Genomic DNA, 20,929 nt, shown 5'->3' with positions numbered 1-20,929 from the left:
AGTAGTCTGTGAAATTCTAATTTATTTCTGTGTTTTTGTCTCGTTCAGGGAAACAATCGATTTTATTGTTTCCTTGTTTTTCCCAGAAGGGGGATAGTCTTAAATGCAATTGTGTACCTAGGATTAAGAACGAGGTTATCCTTTTCGCTCAAGCAGTCAAGCAGCAATCTTCCCAGAATTCCCTGGCAAATGTTTCAGGCAACATGGAGGCTAAATTATTTATTTGTTGGGTTAATATTGACTTTTCCAGGATATACTATTACACTGATTCATGGAGCTTACCAAAGGTCCAGGGAGGGCATCCTGCCACTCTAGTTCCAAAACTGTAGCTCTTTAAGTTGATTTAATCAATTCCTTTAGTATAGGTGATGTATTGCTGGCTTTAAACACCAAATTTGCAGAAACAAACCTGGAGATATGATTTCAAGTTAAGAAAATAAACACTATACACTATTTGCTAACATCTCCATAATTGCTCTCATTCTTTTGAACTCACGTAAGCTTCCTGACCACAATTACCAGAATGGATTAATAAAAGTTAACATTTCTATCATGTAGTTTCTTTTAGAAAGACTAGAGCCTTCCATGTGCTGCAAGACATCACTTGGTAAATCTTGCAGAGTCTATTTTTTTCTTCCAAATCTGTTTAAAATTCTTCTTTTTCTCCGTTTCGATATAGTAACTTTAGATCTCTGCATTATGTTGTGTTTTGCACGGAGCTATTGACTTCAGCTAAGGAACCGTGAACAATAATTATTTTGCATGACTAAGGTCTGGTACACCACTGTCAGACAGGCACTTTACAGTACCACTAGTTTCAAAATTTAGAACAGAACTGTCAAACAAGCAAATGCCTACACCAAAGACTTCTATTTTCAAGCTACAGGCATGAGTTCTATGATGTGCAATAATAGTGTGAATCTTTATGTTCTTGGGAAAACTTCTGATTTGACAGTCCTGGAAATGAAAGCCTGTTACTTTCTAGAACAGATACATCAGTGGTAGCAATAGCACACATTTTCAAGCAAGGCTGAAGTATGGCATAAGCGCTGGAAAGGCGCACTGAGATTATTAAGTGGTAAAGAGAACTGTTTTTATGATAAGCAGAGGACAACCTACCCCAAACTGAGAAGTTCTGATTTGACTCACCTCAACTGGACATTTTTCCAACCACTTGAGAAAACTTCTATGGAGTTACCAATTTATATTCCATTACAATTTTAATCCTAGAAACATTATATATCTAATACCAGTGTTTCCCAACATTTTACAGAATCCAAGGATGGAACACTCTCACACATTATTAATAGGCAGGAACATACATTTTATATAAGTTAAATGTCTTTTGTCTTTTCAGCACAGCCATGTATGACCCACTCAGAAACACAAGGACAAACAATTTCTGTTTACAGAGTTGACCTTTTATCCCTTTACATTTTTATAACACTTCAACTTTTTTTCTAGTGTCCTCTCTTCTACTGATAATTCGATTCTCAAAATAACACTTTAGGATGAGTATTATCTTCCTTTCATAGATAGGAAACTGAAGAACAGACTACATGACCTTAAAATGTTATATGGCAATTAAGAAATAAAGGGAGGGCAGGAAGTATGACTGACTAGAAGGTGAGTGGGCTGAAATGCTGAGCCTTCACAGACGTCTCTGTCTTTAAGTGTGAAAAAATTTTAAATATTTCCTTTTTATGGGCCTATGCAAGTCTTCAGAATGAATTCACACTCATATATTTATTATTGCTGAATTATAAATCAGAATTCCAATTTAATCAGTAAAAAAGAGAAGTTTTGTCTTTCTGCTCATCAGCTATTCAATCTGCTTTTTAAGGTACTTCCTTCTTAGGTGGAAATCCAAATAAGAAATAGCAAATTGTCCAGAGTGAAAGTAATGTTTTTTCCAGGCTACGGTAGAACTAGGATAATTATCTCAGGTTTTTACCAGAGGACACCGTCTAAGTGACCATAGAAATATTGCTACAGTTTAGTAACTGGATTCTCTAGTTTTAGCCTCTCCTTCATCACCCTCTACTTCCATAGAGCCTCTCCAGGACTGTCTGTTTGGATTTTCTGAAGCACAGCTGGAAACCCTTAGTGGCTCCCCTTGTCTGGAATTTAAGAATTTAACGATTTCTGCCTAGTCTACCATTCCAATCTTATTTCTAGAATGTGTCATGTTGCAATAAAATTGAAGTGTTTGGGAAATGGAATGGGTCTTCTACCTGGTTTGGTCAATGTTTGAGGTGTCAAGATCTTGACTGTAAGATCTAGGTAAGATTCACCTGCACTCAGCGTTAACAGTACCGGAAGGGGTTATGTCACTCAAGCTTCCCTCTTTCAAGACAGTGTGGAATATTTGTTGAGAATCACTAAGCAGACATCTTGAAAATAAACATTATTCCTTAGAATACATATGGACAATTTAAAATGTCTACCTACGAAAATTAGTAATTTGTAATCCCTGGCACCCTCAAAAGAAAGTGGCTACTGAAAATGAGAGAGTTTAGCCAGGTCTAGGTAAGATAGAAGGGAGATAAAAAGAGGAGATGGTTGCTGGAATAGAAACCTGGTGAGGCAGAGCCAGTGAGACTTTAGGAGCAGTTGGGGAAAGGGTTGAGACAGAGATGAAGTAGCTGGGGAGTAAGATGAACTTCAGAGGCAGAACAGATGTGACTTCAAAATAGATATGACTAAAGGAAGGAAGATGTTTTTGCACAGATGTATGGGGTACATGTACAATTTTGTTAAATGTATATAATGCATAGTGATCAAAGCAGGGTATTTAAGGTGTTCATATCCCAAGCACAATATATTTTTTTAACTATGGTCACCCTATTCTGCTATCAAACACTGAATTTATATATATGTTTGTAGCTTTAACTCACTTCTCTTTGTCCTCCCCACTCACCCCTCCCAGTCTCTCTTTTCTAATGGAGATTTTCATTAAGATGTTAGACATAATGTCTAATACAATCCTCCTCTCCTTTCCCCATACTGTGTTTAGTAAAGTATTCCACTCTCTGAAAAGTCTTAGGAATCGATTTTCTTTTTATTGACCTGGGCAAGTCTAATCTATTGGTCTAGGCAAATCATGAGAGTGCGGAGTTGGGCTTCAACAGATGGATTGAGAACAGAGGGTTCTCTCAAGCACAGCCACATCTTGGTTAAACAATTAATGTATAATAAACATATAGCAGGTTTCGATCACAGTTCCAGTCCTCCTTGGGAAGAAACTGGCAATCATTTGATTCAATAACTCAATAACTGAAAATAATTCGAGTCAAATGGATTTTTCTTCTGTGTGTTCTACTGTTTTCATGCCAGCAAAACCAATGCTACATCTTACTACAGAACCAGTATTGGGAAATCTCAGTCTTTAATTGGAGATTTGCTCATAGGGCAGTCTGTTTATGGAATTCTATTTGTGACTTATATAGAAAGGTTTTTCTTTCCAATATCATCTTTAAATGCTGACTGGCTGTGAAAAATTATGCCCTCCTTGTCTATTATCTTTTTGTAAGAGCAAAATCCTTTTCTTCTGTTCTCTTATTTAAAGAGGATTGGAAATATAGGGATAGAGTTTAAAGCTTCTATCCTGATTTAAAAAAAAAAAAAAAAGAATTGCTTCTTGCTTCAAATGAGATCTGTAAATAGGGTGCGTCATGTTAACAGTGATGGAACCTTTTCCTGTGAACACTATGAAGACTCGCTCTTTCACAATCCCCGTGAACAAGGGCTTAGGAAGGACAAAATAGGTATTATGGGGTCAGTAGAAAAATTACTGCTATCTTGACTGTATATGAAATTCATGATGAGGCAGACAAAGGAGAATAGGTTGAGAGGATAAATGTCTGGAGGTGGTTAATTTACACATGTTCTGCCTACTCCCATTGCCATACCTGTCCTCTGTCCTGACCGAGAGTGTCTTCTTTCTTACATCAGTCTCTCTACAATCCAGACAGCCCAACCCAGTTCCTACTGCTTCTTAATTCTGAAGCTCTCACCCAGTTAAAGGTGATGTCATTCTCTGCTGAACTTTTGTAGCAAATTATATTTACCTATTTTACGGCATGTTTACATTATCTTGTAATTTGATTACTTTCGTAATCTCAACACTCCTACCAGACCATCCTAACTCACTCTTGAATATAAACCATGGCCCTAAGTTTGTTAAAAAACTAAACACACACACACACATATATACATACATACAGGAATATGTGTATATTTATGTATCCATGTTCTTCCTTATCTCTATTTTTGAAAATGTTCATTATGATATGTATTATTTATATATGCAATGCAATCATAAATATATGTGATCAGAAATACAAATATTGTATTATGTCCTTTATTTAGGCCCTTTACTCCCAAGATCCTCTCAAGCAGTATCAACAAAACTTACAAATCTCTTACCACCTAGGATTATTTGCTAGAATAGATCATCTCAATTTTCATATTCATATCACAGAAACATATTCTGCTAGATTAGATGGGTTTTCAAACTATATTTTCCCATAGGATTTTGTGTTCAAATAAAATCTTAAAGATAATCTTAATATTTAAAACAATTTACAGCAATATGTGAGTCTTTCAGATGGTCTAAAATATTTAATGATTGGAGAAAATAAGTAATTTATTGGTTAGGAAATCCCTGAAGCATCTCCATGAAATCTTGGGGTTCATCTAGTCCAGCTCCCTCTTTTAACTGCAGAGGAAATTGAAGCATAGAGAGGCTATTATAACCTGTCCTACATTACTCAGCTAGTAACTAGAACTTACATGTTCTCAGTCTAAGGACCTGCCTATTGTATCACTCTCCTAATTCTTCTTTGTGATTATTTTAGAGCATTACATTTCTTGGACCTAATTTCAGAGTGTGACATATGTCCCGTTTGAATCCTAGAGCTCCTACACTCTGCTTACACCCAGTCTTCAAAGTCTAGGGTCCTGCTTCATTCCAGATCCCAGGAAAGGCTTTCCTACCAAGAATTCCTGTCACTCAATGGCTATGCTCCGGACCTCCTCAGGGCTTGTCCTCAATGTCTGGCCTGTTATTCAGTCATCTTCTCATCACCTATATTGCTTTTCCTTTGACAGACAGTGAAGATTTATTTGAACCTGAAGATCCTTATATCTTTCCTGACTATTCCACATTTGGCCTGATTTTGCAGTGAAAAGCACTCCAGCCTCCACATGCCACCCTCAGGCTGAGCAACAAATCTAGACTCTCCCCCTATTCTTCTGTTTTCTCTGTCTTGCTCAATGTACAGGGAATAGAGCTTGTCCTCTAAGAATCAGGTGGCATGAAACCTCTCTTGCTTTCTCCTCCACACACACACACACACAAGTGTACAACATACTAATACGACAAATAACTACATGCTCATAAGTAGAACAGGTAATATCAACTTCAGTGGCTTAGAAAAAGGAAAGATCAACATTGGTGAAAATAAACAACAAAAAAAAATGCCTTTGAAGAACATCTCTTCCCATATCACTGGATAGAAAGTCAGGGGAAGGAGCCATATCAGGGACAATATGAGCAAAAGAATCATCAGAAATACGGAGACAGACTTGGACTGAGAAAAAAGGTGAAACATTTATATAGGGGATTATTTCAAGACTATTTTTTATTGGAGTTTGCAATTAATGATTTTGTAGAGTCTATTACTATAACTTTGATCATAAATCCTTCAAGATTTCTGGTTTTGATTTAGTTGATTATGACCACATCCTTCAGTTTACTTGTTAGTCATTAGGTGGCTCTTAGGCAAAACCGTGAAGTAGGTAATAATTCATCTACCAGCAAAGGTCAACCAGACTTTTCTCTGCACATAGAAAAACAAGAAAATGTCTGCAGTGCTATCATGGATCCATCTATTAGTCAGCTGCCATGGTCTGAATATGAAAGACCATGGTAACTACCTGAATCCTGAGGCTGATCTCAAAGACGTTGGGATCTTTCCCTGCCTGACTTCTCTCTGTATATTTGTTAAAACTTTTTATCTTGCAGGTATGACAATACCCAATACAAATTCAACTAAAATGGATTTATTGACTCGTATAATTAGGTAGCCCACAGGTATGTCTAATTTCTGTAAGAGCTTGAATCAAGTGTCATAAAATGAAATTAGGATCTCTCCCCATTTCTCTGCCCTGCTTCATTGGTGTTGACTGCATTCCAGGCAAACTCTCTGCTCATGTTTGGAAGATAGATCTGACTCTAACAGCATACTAAGTCACAGAATTACACCTTCTTGATCGTAATTTGTTTTAATTGGATCTGTTATCTATCTCTAAAATTAGATAAAATGCACTGAATATCGTATACTAGATGAGCCTACCTGGAAGGGCAGGGATGGAAGTGAGTCTCAGTCACCTATCAGTTGGGAAACTTGGGAAGCGTTTTAAGAATGGGGTAAGGATGCTTGTATTCTAAGCGTATAAACAAATGTCCACTAAGAAATAGCAATTTTCCATGATTCTTTGTTCCTCTGCTTCCTTTTATTGTTTATTTCTAGAACCAGGTGGTTGACTGGGGTTGAATTTCAGTTCTGCCATATATGGGTGTGTGTGTGTGTGTATATATGTATACTTATCCATAGAATCTCAATTGTTAGTGGAAGAAGCTGGCTGTCAACGGAAGTCAGTGTGAGGTGACCTCAGGCAGGTTATTTAACTCCACTAGGTCCGTTTCCTCATCTCTAAGGAAGAAATAATAATCCCTACCAAATAAAATTATTATGAGTATTAAATTAAATGAGATATATATATATATCTGCTATACACCCCCCCCAAACACACACACACATATGACCTTCAATAAGTTATTTGACCTCTCTATACCACATTTTTCCCTTCTGTAAACTAGAGATAATCATTGTACCTACCTCATGGGGTTTGTGTGATGATTAAATAAATAAATAAATAAATAAATAAATAGTGCTTAAAACAGGGCCTGGTGACAGGTAAAGCCCGGTGGACTTCCTGGGTCAAGTGGGGAGTTGGAGAACTTCAGACATTCCTTCAGATGTTCAGATGTATCCAGCTAGATGTTTCCATCTAGCTAAAGGATTGTAAACACACCAATCAGCGCTCTGTGTCTAGCTAAAGGTTTGTAAACGCACCAATCAGCACTCTGTAAAATGGACCAATCCGCACTTTGTAAAATGGACCAATCAGCAGGACATGGTTGGGGCCTAGTAAGAGACTAAAGGCTCGCCACCGGAACCAGCAGAGGCAACCGGCTAGGGTTCCCTTCCACGCTGTGGAAGCTTTGTTCTTTTGCTCTTCACAATAAATCTTGCTGCCCCTCACTCTTTGGGTCCGCACTAACTTTATGAACTGTAACATTCACTGCCAAGGTCTGTGGCTTCACTCCTGAAGTCAAGCGAGACCACGAACCCACTGGAAGGAAGAAATGCTGGACACATCTGAACGTCTGAAGGAACAAGCCCCAGACACACCATCTACAAGAAGTGTAACACTCACCGCCAGAGTCCGCGGCTTCATTCTTGAAGTCAGCGAGACCAAGAACCCACCGGAAGGAGCCAATTCCGGACACACTGGCACATGGAAAGTATTCTCTTGCATTTATCATTACTATTATTTGATTATATCACTTTCTGTGATTCTGACTTCTTCTTTCTCATTTGTTGAGTTTCCAGTTCCTTCAAATTGCCTTCCAACAGAACTAATTTCTTGGTCCAGTTTTTCCAGTCTTCTCTGGCTTGTTAATACCTATGTCAATAACATTTTTATCAGTGCATTCTTTCTGTGATTTACAAAGCTGACCAGAAACCCTACAATCATACATACAGAACTTGTAGAAACCATGGAAGCCATCTATTCTAGTAGTCTCCAAAGTCGGGTGCACATGAATCTTGATCCATTGATATCAAGGGGAAAATCTATTAAAATTTATATGTCTGTGTATATTTTTAGTGTAAAATTTGAAAGAAATGAGATAATTCTTAAATGAATGCATTCAAAATACTACATATTTATTATTTAAAATAGTCAATATATTAAAGGGCGCATGCTCAGTTTTTTTCTTTTTTACTAACAAAATGGTACAATCACAAAAGTTGGAAGATGAGTGATTTCATCTACTCTTACATCACAGAAAAGGCAAGTGACACAGAGAAGGGAAGCAATTTATCCAAGATCTCAAGTGTTAGTGGAAGAAGCTGGTTGTCAACCGAAGTCAGTGTGAGACGACCTCAGGTAGGTTATTTAACTCCACTAGGTCCCAGTTTCCTCATCTCTAAGGAAGAAATAATCCCTACCGAATAAAATTATTATGAGTATTACATTAAATGAGAGAATATTTAAAGAGGGTAATGCAGTGCTTGGCACAATCAAAGGTTCAATTAATGTTAGTTCTCTTTCTTTCCTCAGGGTAAATGTCTTCTTCATCGAATGAGACTGCTTTTCAAAAACTAGATAGTAGTTTAGTTTTAGACATTCAAAAACTAAATAAATCGTACTGCACTATTTCGTGGTGATAGGGTTATATGTTACTAAGATCTCCGCAATTTAAAATAGATTTTTAAAGGCTGCAGACATAAGAATAAAACCAACAAACTCAAGCGTCACAGTAGGCTGGTGGCTGAGAGATGTAGGGGTGAGGGGCTGCTTTGCCACCTTTGGACCAATACTGGTGTTGGTCCCAGAATTCTCTGTCGGAGAAGTTTAGGGGCAGTGCTCAGTTTGGGAAGGGGAATCAGGAACTTATCCTAAAGCTGGTTGCCAATATACCATTTACTTAGATGTATGTTTGTTTGGAGTGGTACTTTTAAGGGATGTTTCTGTTGTCTCCCCTTAACCCCCGATCCCGCAAGTCCCCCAGCCATCACTGGTTGCAGCCACTGGCCATCACATATCTCTGAATTACTAGCTTAGTCTTTCTGTTCTTACTCAAAATCCTATGCAAACAACAATACATCTCCTTCACATTCATATGTGCTCTAAATAGCCACTATACTATGTAAACTGTTCGCTTTCAATTTAATAAGTCTTCTCATCCCTAAATCAAAACTAATTAGCTTTGTTTTTCAAATTGCTGACACTGGGGGTCTTCGCTATAACAAACCTGTGTGTGATTAGTGATATAACGGCTGGTGCTGAGCTTGGGCAAATATTTATAGAGTAATCATATTGGATAGGGTTGAATAACCTCTTGGATTAAATGTGAGCTTCTGCCAGGCGATGCTGCAAAATTGTGCTAATTTAATGGTACAGTCCATTGTTCCGTCTGCCGATATAACCTCTGTAGACACTGATACAAATATAATCAAGGATATTAGGGCACAGTATGGCTCCTTTATTGGCACTCCTGGCAGTAATGTGCCAGAAGAATCCAAATATAAATTACGTGATAGGTAAATAGGAGTACATACAGGGAGCAGATCCAATATACACACACCCACCCAGCACAGGGAGGAGCCTAAGGTAAGTAGTCACTGATTACATTGTTGTTGTGCCATTAGTATATTAGACACAAGAGGAAGAATTTTGCTTTTATTTACTTTCAAGAGCATTAAACAGATCTTAATTGGGTAAACCAGCTGTACAGTTAAAGGCGGATTGTTTCTATATCAAGCTATATTGATATTAACTCCAACTTCTCACAGAGACAAGGAAATGAGCCTGAAGATACAGTGTTAATTCTTAATACGTAGCTCTTAACGTGTAGTCTGAAAGGAAACTCAGACCTTGGAAGAAAGAGATGAAGGCGATAGTTTTTCCAGATTTATACACTTAAGCAATGACCAAGTGGATACTAGAAATCCCATCTTCACACACCCCATCCAGTGCTTTCTCAACCAGATTATAGGGATCCATAAAAGTAAAATACTGTAATATTGACCTACAAATGACTTGAAGAACCTGGGTCATTTCCTTATGCATATTCATTACTCATCATGTTATACAATTTTTAATTTAATAAAAGTTATATATTTGATATGTATAGGTAAAAACACCTTGATAGCTTTTTATTCACATTGATTAATTGCAATTGCACCATTTTAAAAATACAGCTTCACTGTCTGTTTTAGACACTCCAACCGGTTAGCTATATTTAGATGTGAGGGGGAGGCAGAGTAATTCTTAAAGGGTTCTATGTTTCTTACAACTGACTTGACTGACAGTCCTTAAGTGCTATTTCTTTCAAAGCAAATATGACTCACAGCCCTTAGGTAGAGTGTGTGCACAGGCTAGAAATATTGATCTGTCCACATCCTAGAAACATTCAAACACAATAAAAAAGAATTTTTAACTTAATTCTGAATAATGCAATAGCAAAAACATATGAACAGGACAAAATCGACAATGGTAATGTATCTGTAATGCTTTATAATGTCAAGGATTTAATTTAAACTCAAGAAACAGCAACTCTCTTTCCAGCTCGAACTCGCCCTCTTCAGCTTAACTGTGACAGTTCTTAGAACAGGAGGTGCCTAAAGAAACTAATTTAAAGATATAAATAATATGCATTTATTTAAGTCATTGAGTACCAAGTACCCACTTTGTGAGTGACTCTAGTCACCAGCTTAAAATTTAGAAATAAGAGCAACCAGCAGGCAGTTTGGTTTGGTAAGACTTCCCTTTAGAGTTTACTGATAATGGAATGAAGAAATGTTCCCCATTACTCCACATCAACACTGGCGAGAGCTCTGTGGAGGAAGAGGCAGGTTTCAAAAGGTAACCCAGGACCCTGAGGTTCCAGTCAATAGATGCTCCCCTCCCTTGTGTTTCCTGAGCTACTTGGAAACCCCTTTTTCTTCTTGCCCATGGCCAGCCTTCTTGCTACAATTATTTCTGGTTCCCACAGAAGGCAACAGAAAATAATCAATACTGCTGTGGGTTACAAAACATGAAGTTTTCTCAGATTTGGCACCACAGAGGTGCCAGCAGCTGGATTCCTCTTCCTTCCAGCAGTGGTTCAGTGACAGATTTGCAGGCTACACTTCTGTCACTCATTACCTTGAGTAGTATTTTGTGTTTTTTTTTAAGTTAAGTTTTCTACAATTAGCTCTGTTTCCATTTAATAAATGTATATAATCCTTTCCTGGGGTAATGCAGATATGCTTCCATCAGTTACATGACTTGGAGAGCAGATGTCATTGAACGAGAGAAAAATGGACTAGAGGTGGGAATTACTGGTGAGTGTGAGTTGACAAAGAATGACATCCCCAACAGGCAATTTCCATGCCTGCTGACTTCTGTTTCCCAGCCCAGTCCCTCTGCAGGTCATTGCCTTCCTTTCTTACCCAATCCTTTCCCAGTATCCCCTAGCATTGTTTGGCTCTTCCCATATAGATCAGAGTAGCAGTTGGAAAAATATCTGCTTAGCCTTCATCTATAGACTGTAATCAGCCCAGTCCTTAGACACAGATAATTTCAGGGCTTGTATTTAAGAAGTTTAATCTCCATACTAAATCAATTTATTTTCTATCATAACACTGTGACTAGTGCAACCAAGTTTCCCCAAGACTGTGTTCCTATCCCTGACCACCTTTATTAGCTGGGCCCTCGCCTAATGGCAGACACTGTATGTTTGCATGCCACCAAAATTCATTTGTTGAAGGCTAATTTTTAATGCAATCATATGTGGAATGGAGGTAATTAGGTCATGAGGGTGGAACCCTCATGATGGGATTAGTGCCCTTATAAGAAAAACACCAGAAAGATGATTTCTCAGTCCACTAAGAGAGGATATAGCAAGAAGGCATCCATTTGAAAACCAGGAAGAAGGCCTTAACCACAAACTGAATCAGCTGGCATGAACTTGGACTTCCCAGCCTCCAGAACTGCAAGGAATACATGTTTATGGTTTAAGTCATCTAGTCTATGATATTTGTTAGAGCAGCTTAGACTGACTAAGACATCTAGTTTGATCCCAATCCCTACATCTGGGTTCCTGACATGTACTACTGAAGAGCAGAATACCTGCTTCTTTGATCTCTGCCAGTTGTCCACTGTGTATGGCCTGTAATAACTACCTGTTCCACCTCTGCTTAAGGTAACATATGAGTTTCACTCGAACCTTGGTTTATATCATGTCTGTTCTTTCCCCTTTGACTCATCTCCCAATTTCAGATTCCCTTTCTATATTCACATCCTTATCCTCCTATGGCTAGATTAATACTCTGGTTTTAATCCTATTTTAGAAGCCCTGGCGGTATCGATGAATTTATGGTCCTGCTCTTTGTCTCTTCAGCCCTATACTCCAGGTATAACAAGTGCCATATAAGCAATAAAACCATAAAAGATAATAGTAACTTATACCTGTTAAATACCCGGTAGGTATTAGGAACTCTTTTTGTTTGTTTGTTTTTTGAGACGCAGTCTTGCTCTGTTACCCAGGCTGGAGTGCAGAGGCGCAATCTCAGCTCACTGCAAGCTCCGCCTCCCAGGTTCTCGCCATTCTCCTGCCTCAGCCTCCCAAGGAGTTGGGACTACAGGCGCCCGCCACCATGCCCAGCTAATTTTTTGTTTTTAGTAGAGGCAGGGTTTCACCGTGTTAGCCAGGCTGGTCTCCATCTCCTGACCTCGTGATCTGCCCACCTCGGCCTCCCAAAATGCTGGGATTACAGCCATGAGCCACTGCGCCCAGCTGGCTAGGAACTGTGTTTTTAAGTTTTATGTTAACATGTACAACCACCTTTTCATTTATGCAGGGCTGATAGCCAGCTGATGGGCATATGAATATAGCATTCCCAGCTGTGAAAATACTGCAATGCTTTCTCACGGGTTAGTAAATAGCCACTGCCCCAGTCTCCCAAAGACCTCCCAACTGACTTCCAAGTCTTCCAGGCTTTCTTACCATCAGCTGCTCCCAAGCCCCATAATCCAACAATCAAAAGGTTGATTCCTGGCACAGTTCTCTGGCCAGTGTTGATTCTGATTGGTTGCTGCCATGCCATCTCGCTGTCAATTGTTTTCAATATCAGCTCCTCATAATCCATATTATGCCTAATCTACATATCAGTAAATTGAAGCTCAGAGAAGTATACTCACTCAAGGTCATAAATTAGTAAATGGTAAAGCACAGCCTCAAACCTATATCTTCCTATCTTTGTAGACTATTCTGTTTCCCCTATACCAGATAGTTCATAGATGCAAAGAGGAGTTCCCCAAACTTGCCTGATAGCAAGAGTAAGTGTTTTGATGAAATTACAGCTTCCCGGGCCACTCCCCCTGGAGATTCTGATCCCAACCAGTCTAGTTCAAGGCTAGAATTGATGTTTTCAAAAAGGTGAATTTTATGGTTATACAACCTTTGAAACACTGCACAGGGGCATTTTCCTTCAGAGTATAATTTGAGAATGACTGGAAACATTGTATTATCTTCACGTTTTAAGTGAGCAAGTAAAGACTGTATCACAGTTCCCAACTTGGAGGAAATGTTTTTTGAATAAAATGGGATGTGTGTTTCAGGCGGCAGGCTACTTGGTGGTTATTTTAGATGGGGTGGTGTAATTTAAAAGTACAGGCAATCTTTGACAGGTCTGGAAACATCGTTAGTGACAATCAGTGATGAGAAGAATGAAGCAAGATTTCGGTTTACCAATAGTTCAAATGAAAAGGACATAGAATGAAAGCTAAAGCTAAAATAAAAGTAATTTCATGAAATGTAGAAAGGGGGCACTGAGTTTACTGAGGAAAATTTTCTAACTCTAGAAACCATTAATTTACCCAAATAACAATACAGAATGTACTTTGCAGAACAATAACCTGTAAAAAAAGAACTTAAAGGAGATTACATGTATAATGTTACCTGTGATGGCCATTGGTGCTTTGTCTCTGCGTGTTGCCATCATTCTGCAGTGGTGTATTTTCTGTTAATGTCTGACAATATGGTTTGTCACATAAAGCCTTTTTAGTAGCATCCCTCTCTGGACACTTCTCTCCCATTTCTGCTGTTAGCCAAAGTTAATCATGAAACATAAAAAGGTATCCAGAAAAAGGCAAGTACAGTATCACATATTAATTGCACACAGCAGGTTTATGATGCAATTCTCTTTCACATGATGAAAAGGCTAAGAGAAAAAAAAAAAAAAAAACAGAGAAAAAAGAGCAAAATAGATGAGCAATTGTCTCTAGTCTTGTCTTCTAATAGGTACTGATTCATTAAATATTTCTGAGGGCAACAGGGTCATCTAACCCAATAGAACCTCCTAAGATGTTCTTCCTAACATGTAAATCAGCAATAAGCAGGAGAAACCTACAATGGAGCTGAAATTTACTACCACAGGACGTGGCCCAAGCTGGGTTGGTTCTCTTCCAAGTGACAACCCCTGCCAAACAATTTAACACCTGCTGCAGTTATCAGCACACATATTTCCTTAGACAACTGAGAAACAACTCACTGGATAAACCAATAAGTAAAATAAAGTGCCAAACATATCCTCAGCAGAGGCTGATAAAAAAAACATTTAAATAAATGTAACTGAATACTTCCAAATGGCACACCTGACAATGACAGGAAAGCATAGGAGTGGGAGCCTTAGGGAGGAAAACAATATATTAGGCTTTTTAAATTTTTCTATAATTCTACAAAGCCAAATCCATATCTAACCACACCCTCATTATCTGCAAACAATGTGACTTCCTACCCTGGGGTGAAGAAATATGAAATGAAATAAAACAATAGCAATAGCAATAGCAAACCTTAGAACTGCGTGGCACAGGGGACCTGGAATAAAGAATGTTGCCCTCCCTGATTTATTTGAGTAAAAATCAAAGCTTTTCTTCATTTATTTGTTAGTTGGATTTTCCCCTCCTCTAGTACTTAACACCTGTACGAAAGTCCCTGACTCTAGAGGCAGGGCTTATCTAATGAGGTGTGTCTACACAATTGGAAGCCCAATTCTAAATGAAAATTGCACTGTGCTGTGAGCACAATCCCTCCAGGTTGGAGACAGCATTTATAAAGCAGCAGGGTTGGTAGCCAGTGTTTTCTCTTTAAGAAGGGGCCTGTAGGGTTACCACAGTTGGGAGAGAGAGAGGCTGACCTAGAGCTATGGGCTAACGTGATAATTCTCCTCCAAATTAGTCATATTTCTCCAGGTTACCTTCATAGATAGTGAGCAAAGGCAGATATAATCCCTTTCCTAATTGTAAACCAGCACAAGCCTAATTATATTCCCATTTACCCCAGATACTCTAAAATCATAGGCTTTCTGTTTGCTAATTCCTCTTATTCATGGTTTTATGACTCTGGAGGAGGCTTTGGGGAGTACAAATGGAAAAACAGTGCAGTGAGTTAGTTCCACATAGACATTAACTATGAAAAAGTAATGGCATGGAGGAGAAAAGCGGGTGGAAAGAAAAAATCTCATATTCAGTTTACTCTGATTTCAATCCAAACTGGATGAGTGTTTTGAAGCCTTGTCTAGTAAGCACAGTAGCTGAGGCCATAGTTGCAAGAGTACACAGCAGTGTTTTAGTCATGGAGGCTGTATTTGTTAACAATTAAACAGCCTTTCTGTGAGAAACTTTACTCCCTTTATCTTAGAATGCCTATTATCTTTACCTTAGTGGACATTTAAAATTTATGTAATTTTTGAGTATTTTTATGTCATCCTGTTAACACTAGCCTGAGGAGGGCTCCACGCACCAAAGCTTACGGGGTCATGCTAAAGACCATAAGGTGTTAGGAACAGACAAGTAGGACAAAGGGTGATGGTTGCAGTGGCAACCAGATTCATTCAAGTCTTATAATGTTACCTCCATCTTCCTTTCTCCCATCCTCATGCACTGACAGTGCACATGTGTGCATATGTGTGTATGTGTGTGTGTGTAAGAGAGGAAGAGAGAGTTATCAAACTACATAATTCTTTTTTTTTTTTTTTTTTTTTGAGACGGAGTCTAGCTCTGTTGCCCAGACTGGAGTGCAGTGGCGCGATCTCGGCTCACTGCAAGCTCCGCCTCCCGGGTTCACGCCATTCTCCTGCCTCAGCCTCCGGAGTAGCTGGGACTACAGGCGCCCGCCACCACGCCCGGCTAATTTCTTTTCGTATTTTTAGTAGAGACGGGGTTTCACCGTGTTAGCCAGGATGGTCTCGATCTCCTGACCTCGTGGTCCGCCCGCCTCGGCCTCCCAAAGTGCTGGGATTACAGGCTTGAGCCACCGCGCCCGGCCCAAACTACATAATTCTTGATGGAAAAACGAACACTCTAAAATAGGTTTAAATTATTTATTCTGGGTTTTTGTTGTAAGCAAATAATAAAAATCTTCCAAGTTATTGCCAAGATCACGCAATCTTTGTCTCTTAAGTTTTCCCAAGACCACACCTAAAAAGGGGGTTATGGCACCAGTGTTTGGTGTCAGTATCATGGAAGGCCAGGCATTATTTTAGTTTGTAGTTGCGAACATGTTCATTCCTGGTTGAACAGGTCAATACCAGTTCACGAGATAGAGGAGGAACATGAATTAAGTTTGAACAGGTGCCAAGTAAGAATTCTGAAAGAAAAAAGTGTTTGCCACTTCTGGAAATGCAGGTACTTCTGGTGGAGACAGATTACTTCAAAGCTATATGGGCCCAGGATTTGTTCCTCCACTGCTACAGGTCAAGGAATTTAATGGTCAGCTCCTCCAGATGATAATAAGGCCCACATTTATGCTGAAACAAACACAGCCTCACCTTACAACTTTGAAAGCAAACTGAGAACAGGGATGATGTTTTTGTACCGCTCCCACAGCCTAGAAGGATTGCTTGCATAGGTTAAATACTCAAGCAGCATTACTCAAATTGGTAATAGAGAGCAAATTTAATAATTTTCCATGAAAATTTTTGCTTTAAAACAGACAAGTTGTTTGTGTTTTATTTTTTGTTCCTTTGTGCTTTCTTGTCCAGGTCAGGAAACACTGGGAAATTGAATTTAAATTTGAAAGTTGTTTGGTAAATATGGAATCAGAGAAATCGAAATCACATGGTCTGAAAAGATGATTTTTTTTTGACGTTTAGAATAGTTCTATTTATTATTTACAATGCATGAGATATTTAATATATAATTGAGGGGGTTGAGAGGACAATTCCTAAATGGAAACTTTAACATTTTTCATAACTTTAACATTTTTATACCAAGTGGGGTAAAACAACTTTAACATTTTTTTTTTCATAACAGCTGTGGTAAAACAACATTATGTAGGTGGGGAAGAAGGTTAAGCTATGAAGGCTGGTGAGTCATTCCTCTTCACTAAGAGGTTATGGTTGCCAATGTAATCACATATTTATATACCCTTGTCAAGTTACATTCTTTCTTTTGAATGCCATACTCCTGAAACACATTCATTCTTACCCTGCTTTTTGTTTTTCTGGATTCTACAAAACTCTATTATTTGTATTTATCGCCAGGTTTCACATTTTGATTTAATCTTTATCATTGTTTTCCTACCAATCTGCAGAATATTCTCCAAGTAAGTTGTTAATTTTAATGTTTAACTTAGGACCTTTCTCTTCTCACCTATCCTGCTGACATTCTCAGACCCTTCAACATCTCCTTCAATCTGATACACAACAGTCACAGGTAAGGCAATGGATTAAGGGCTAAGTGGATACAAACATTTATAAGCTAGGGCCCTTGCTTTCATCATGTGGTATCAAAGATGACTTGATGAACCTGTAAGAAACTCTAGAGTAGGGTGGTCACATGCATGGGCTCTGAAACCAAACTGCTTGGATTTACCTGCCTTGACATTTGCTAGCCGTGTGATCTTGAGCAAAACTAACTCAACTCCTTTGTGACTATTTCCTCGTCCATAAAAGAATGTTAATAACAGTTTCTACTTTTTAGGATTGTAGAGATAATTTGATTAGTTAATATAGCTAAATTTCTTAGAACTATCCCTGGTAAACAAACAAAGCTCAATGTATTTGCTATTATTATACACTTCTTTCTCAACTTTTAAAACCTTCATATTTACTTCTTTTTTTTTTTGAGACGGAGTCTCGCTCTGTCGCCCAGGCTGGAGTGCAGTGGCCGGATCTCAGCTCACTGCAAGCTCCGCCTCCCGGGTTCACACCATTCTCCTGCCTCAGCCTCCCGAGTAGCTGGGACTACAGGCGCCTGCCACCTTGCCCGGCTAATTTTTTGTAGTTTTAGTAGAGACAGGGTTTCACTGTGTTCGCCAGGATGGTCTCGATCTCCTGACTTCGTGATCCACCCGTCTCGGCCTCCCAAAGTGCTGGGATTACAGGCTTGAGTACTTCTTTTCAATTACCCATAGGCACACAGACACCTTGTAAATTATCATCATATGAGGGGTCTTCTTGTCACCTTATTCTCTGACTCTGCTAACCATGGAGATGTGGATGGGCAATAATTCTTCCTTACGTTCATTCTTTCATTCACTCAACAATTATTTATTGTCTACTCTGTGCTAGGCTCTTTTAACATTGAAGATATAAAGATAAACAAGATACATATAAAGCGTCTGGCCTCGTGAAGTTCTGCTAGAAGAGAGAAGCATTTACAAATACAATAATAAAAAGGTAGTTAAAAATGTGATACCAGATCTGTGAAGAAAATGAAAGGGGTATTGTGTGAATAAATTGCAGTAGGAAGATCATTCGTGAATGATCCAGACAAATCATGAACTTTTCATCCTGATGAGATTAGTGAAAAAGCCCAAGAAAGAAGACCAAGAAGGAAACAAAAAGAGTTTGATGTTTTAAGGAACAGAATGAAGCCCTGTGAATGGTATAAAATGAGATGGGAGACCAGGCAAGGAATCTACTTATGTGAGTAAATGGAGACCATTGTTTGGAGTTTGGATTTTACTCTAACCCAAACAGGAATTCATTAAAATTGGATATCCATATTCAGGAGAAGGAAACAGGGCTCCTACCTCTCATCACATACAAAAAAATCAAATAAAAAGGAATTGAAGACTTAAATCTAAGACCCCAAACTATGAAACTACTAGAAGAAAACATAAGGGAAACACTTCAGGCCATTGGTCAGGGGAAAGCTTTTATGAAGAAGACCTCAAAAACACAGAAAACAAAAATAGACAAATAAGATTATATCAAACTAACAAGTTTCTGCACAACAAAGGAAATAATTAACAAAGTGAAGAGACAACACACAGAATGGGAGCAAACATCTGCCAACTATTCATGCAACAGGAGTTAATATCCAGACTATACAAGAAACAAACAACTCCACAGCAAAAATAATAAATAATAATAATAATCTTATTTTAAAGTGAGCAAATAAGCTGAACAGACATTTCTCATAAAAAGTGATGCAAATGGCCAAGAAGCCTATGAAAAAATGTGCCACATTATGAATCATCAGGAAAATGCAAATCAAAACCACAATGAGATGTTATTTCATCCCCATTAGAATGACTATAATCAAAAAGACAAAAAAATAAATGCTGGTGAGGATGTGGAGAAAAGGGAACTCTTACACATTGTTGGTGGGGATGTAAATTAGTTCATCTATTATGGGAAGTAGTATGAATGTTTTTCAAAAAACTAAAAACAGAACTAACTTATGATCCAGCAATCCCACTACTTGGTATGTATCAAGAAAAAAAAAGGGACATTAGTATGTCAAAGACATATCTCTACTCCTATGTTGATTGCAGCACTATTTGCAATAGCCAAGATATGGGAACAATCTAAGTGTCCATCAATGGATGAATAGATAAAGAATATGTGGAATATATAGACACAATGGAATACTATTCAGCCGTAAAGAACAAAATCCTGTCACTTGAAGCAACAAGAACGAGCTTGGAAGACATTAAGTTAAGTGAAATAAACTGACTAAAAATAATAATAAAAGCAAAAAAGAAAGACACATACCACACATTTTCATTCATGTAGATTATAACAGATGATCTCATAAAAGTAAAGAGTAGAATAGTAAAGAGTAGAATAGATTACTAGAGACTGGGAAGGATAGTGCAGAGAGGGGATAAGCAGAAATTTATTAACAGATGCAAAATTGCAGTTAAATAGGATTAAGTTCTGTTAGAGTCACCCTACAGTGTTTTATAGCACTGTAGGATGACTATAATGAACAATTTACTTTATAATTTCAAATAGCTAGAAAATTGGATTTTGAATGTTCTCAACACAAAGAAATAATAAATGTTTGGATGGATATGCTATTTACCCTAATTTGATCATTACACATTGTATACATGTATCAAAATACTACACTGTACCCCATAAATATGTACAATTGTTCTGTGTCAACTAAAAATAATAATAAAAGCAAAAAGGAATTCCTAAAAAACAAAACAACAAAACAAAACAAAAAACCGGAATCCATTGAAGGGGTCTAAATATGGTCTCTGGGCCAAGAGGTGAACAGACTGCAGGGGAGAAAAGTGAAAATAGGAGTCCCAGCTGGAGGTCACTGCCATTGTGAAGGCCATGTAGAGGAGACAGGCAGACAATTTAAGATGCATTCTTGAGGTAAAGAGGACAGTGCACCTTTCGAGTAAATGGGTGAGCTGAGAAGCTATTTTCCCAGTGAACCAGGAAGTGAGGTAGGTAGATGAGTCGTCCAAGGCAGTGGGGAAGGAGGTGCTTGAAATCGATTTGTATATTTATATTATAAAGTAAATGAATTAAGAGAAAAAAATTGGATCCTGAATCTGAACTTATTTGCAAATTATAATACCTTATCAAAAAGGTATTTTATGGACAATACTATAAAGACGGTAATGTTTATTTTTAGCATTACAATCCACACCTTTAAATTATGAATAATTTGTGAGAGCTTGCTGTAAACTAAGTACCCTTCATCCATTTTCTCATTTAATTCACAAAACAGCCCTATAGACATTTATTATAATTATACCCAATTTTATGGATGCAATGAAATTGAATCTCAGTGAAGTCACATTTCCAAGGCATTAGAGCCAGGTAGCACACAGCTG

At 38.1% G+C, this 20,929-nt stretch overlaps 1 long non-coding RNA gene across 2 annotated transcripts in view; it reads right to left on the bottom strand.

The window, feature by feature from the left end:
• Window positions 1-145: 145 nt before the first annotated feature.
• Window positions 146-20,929, bottom strand: part of LOC102145268 (uncharacterized) — an 85,574-nt gene continuing 64,790 nt past the window's right edge. For both annotated transcript variants that reach the window (XR_281776.4, XR_006690743.2), the window contains 3 exons: window positions 13,802-14,063; window positions 7,507-7,755; window positions 146-409 (listed from right to left, as the gene is read on the bottom strand). This is a non-coding gene — a long non-coding RNA (uncharacterized lncRNA). The remainder of the gene's footprint in view (window positions 410-7,506; window positions 7,756-13,801; window positions 14,064-20,929) is intronic.

The sequence above is a fragment of the Macaca fascicularis genome, chromosome 11 (genome assembly GCF_037993035.2).
Source record: "Macaca fascicularis isolate 582-1 chromosome 11, T2T-MFA8v1.1".
NCBI classification, from domain to species: Eukaryota; Metazoa; Chordata; class Mammalia; order Primates; family Cercopithecidae; genus Macaca; species Macaca fascicularis.
This window is presented reverse-complemented; position numbering and strand designations above follow the sequence as displayed.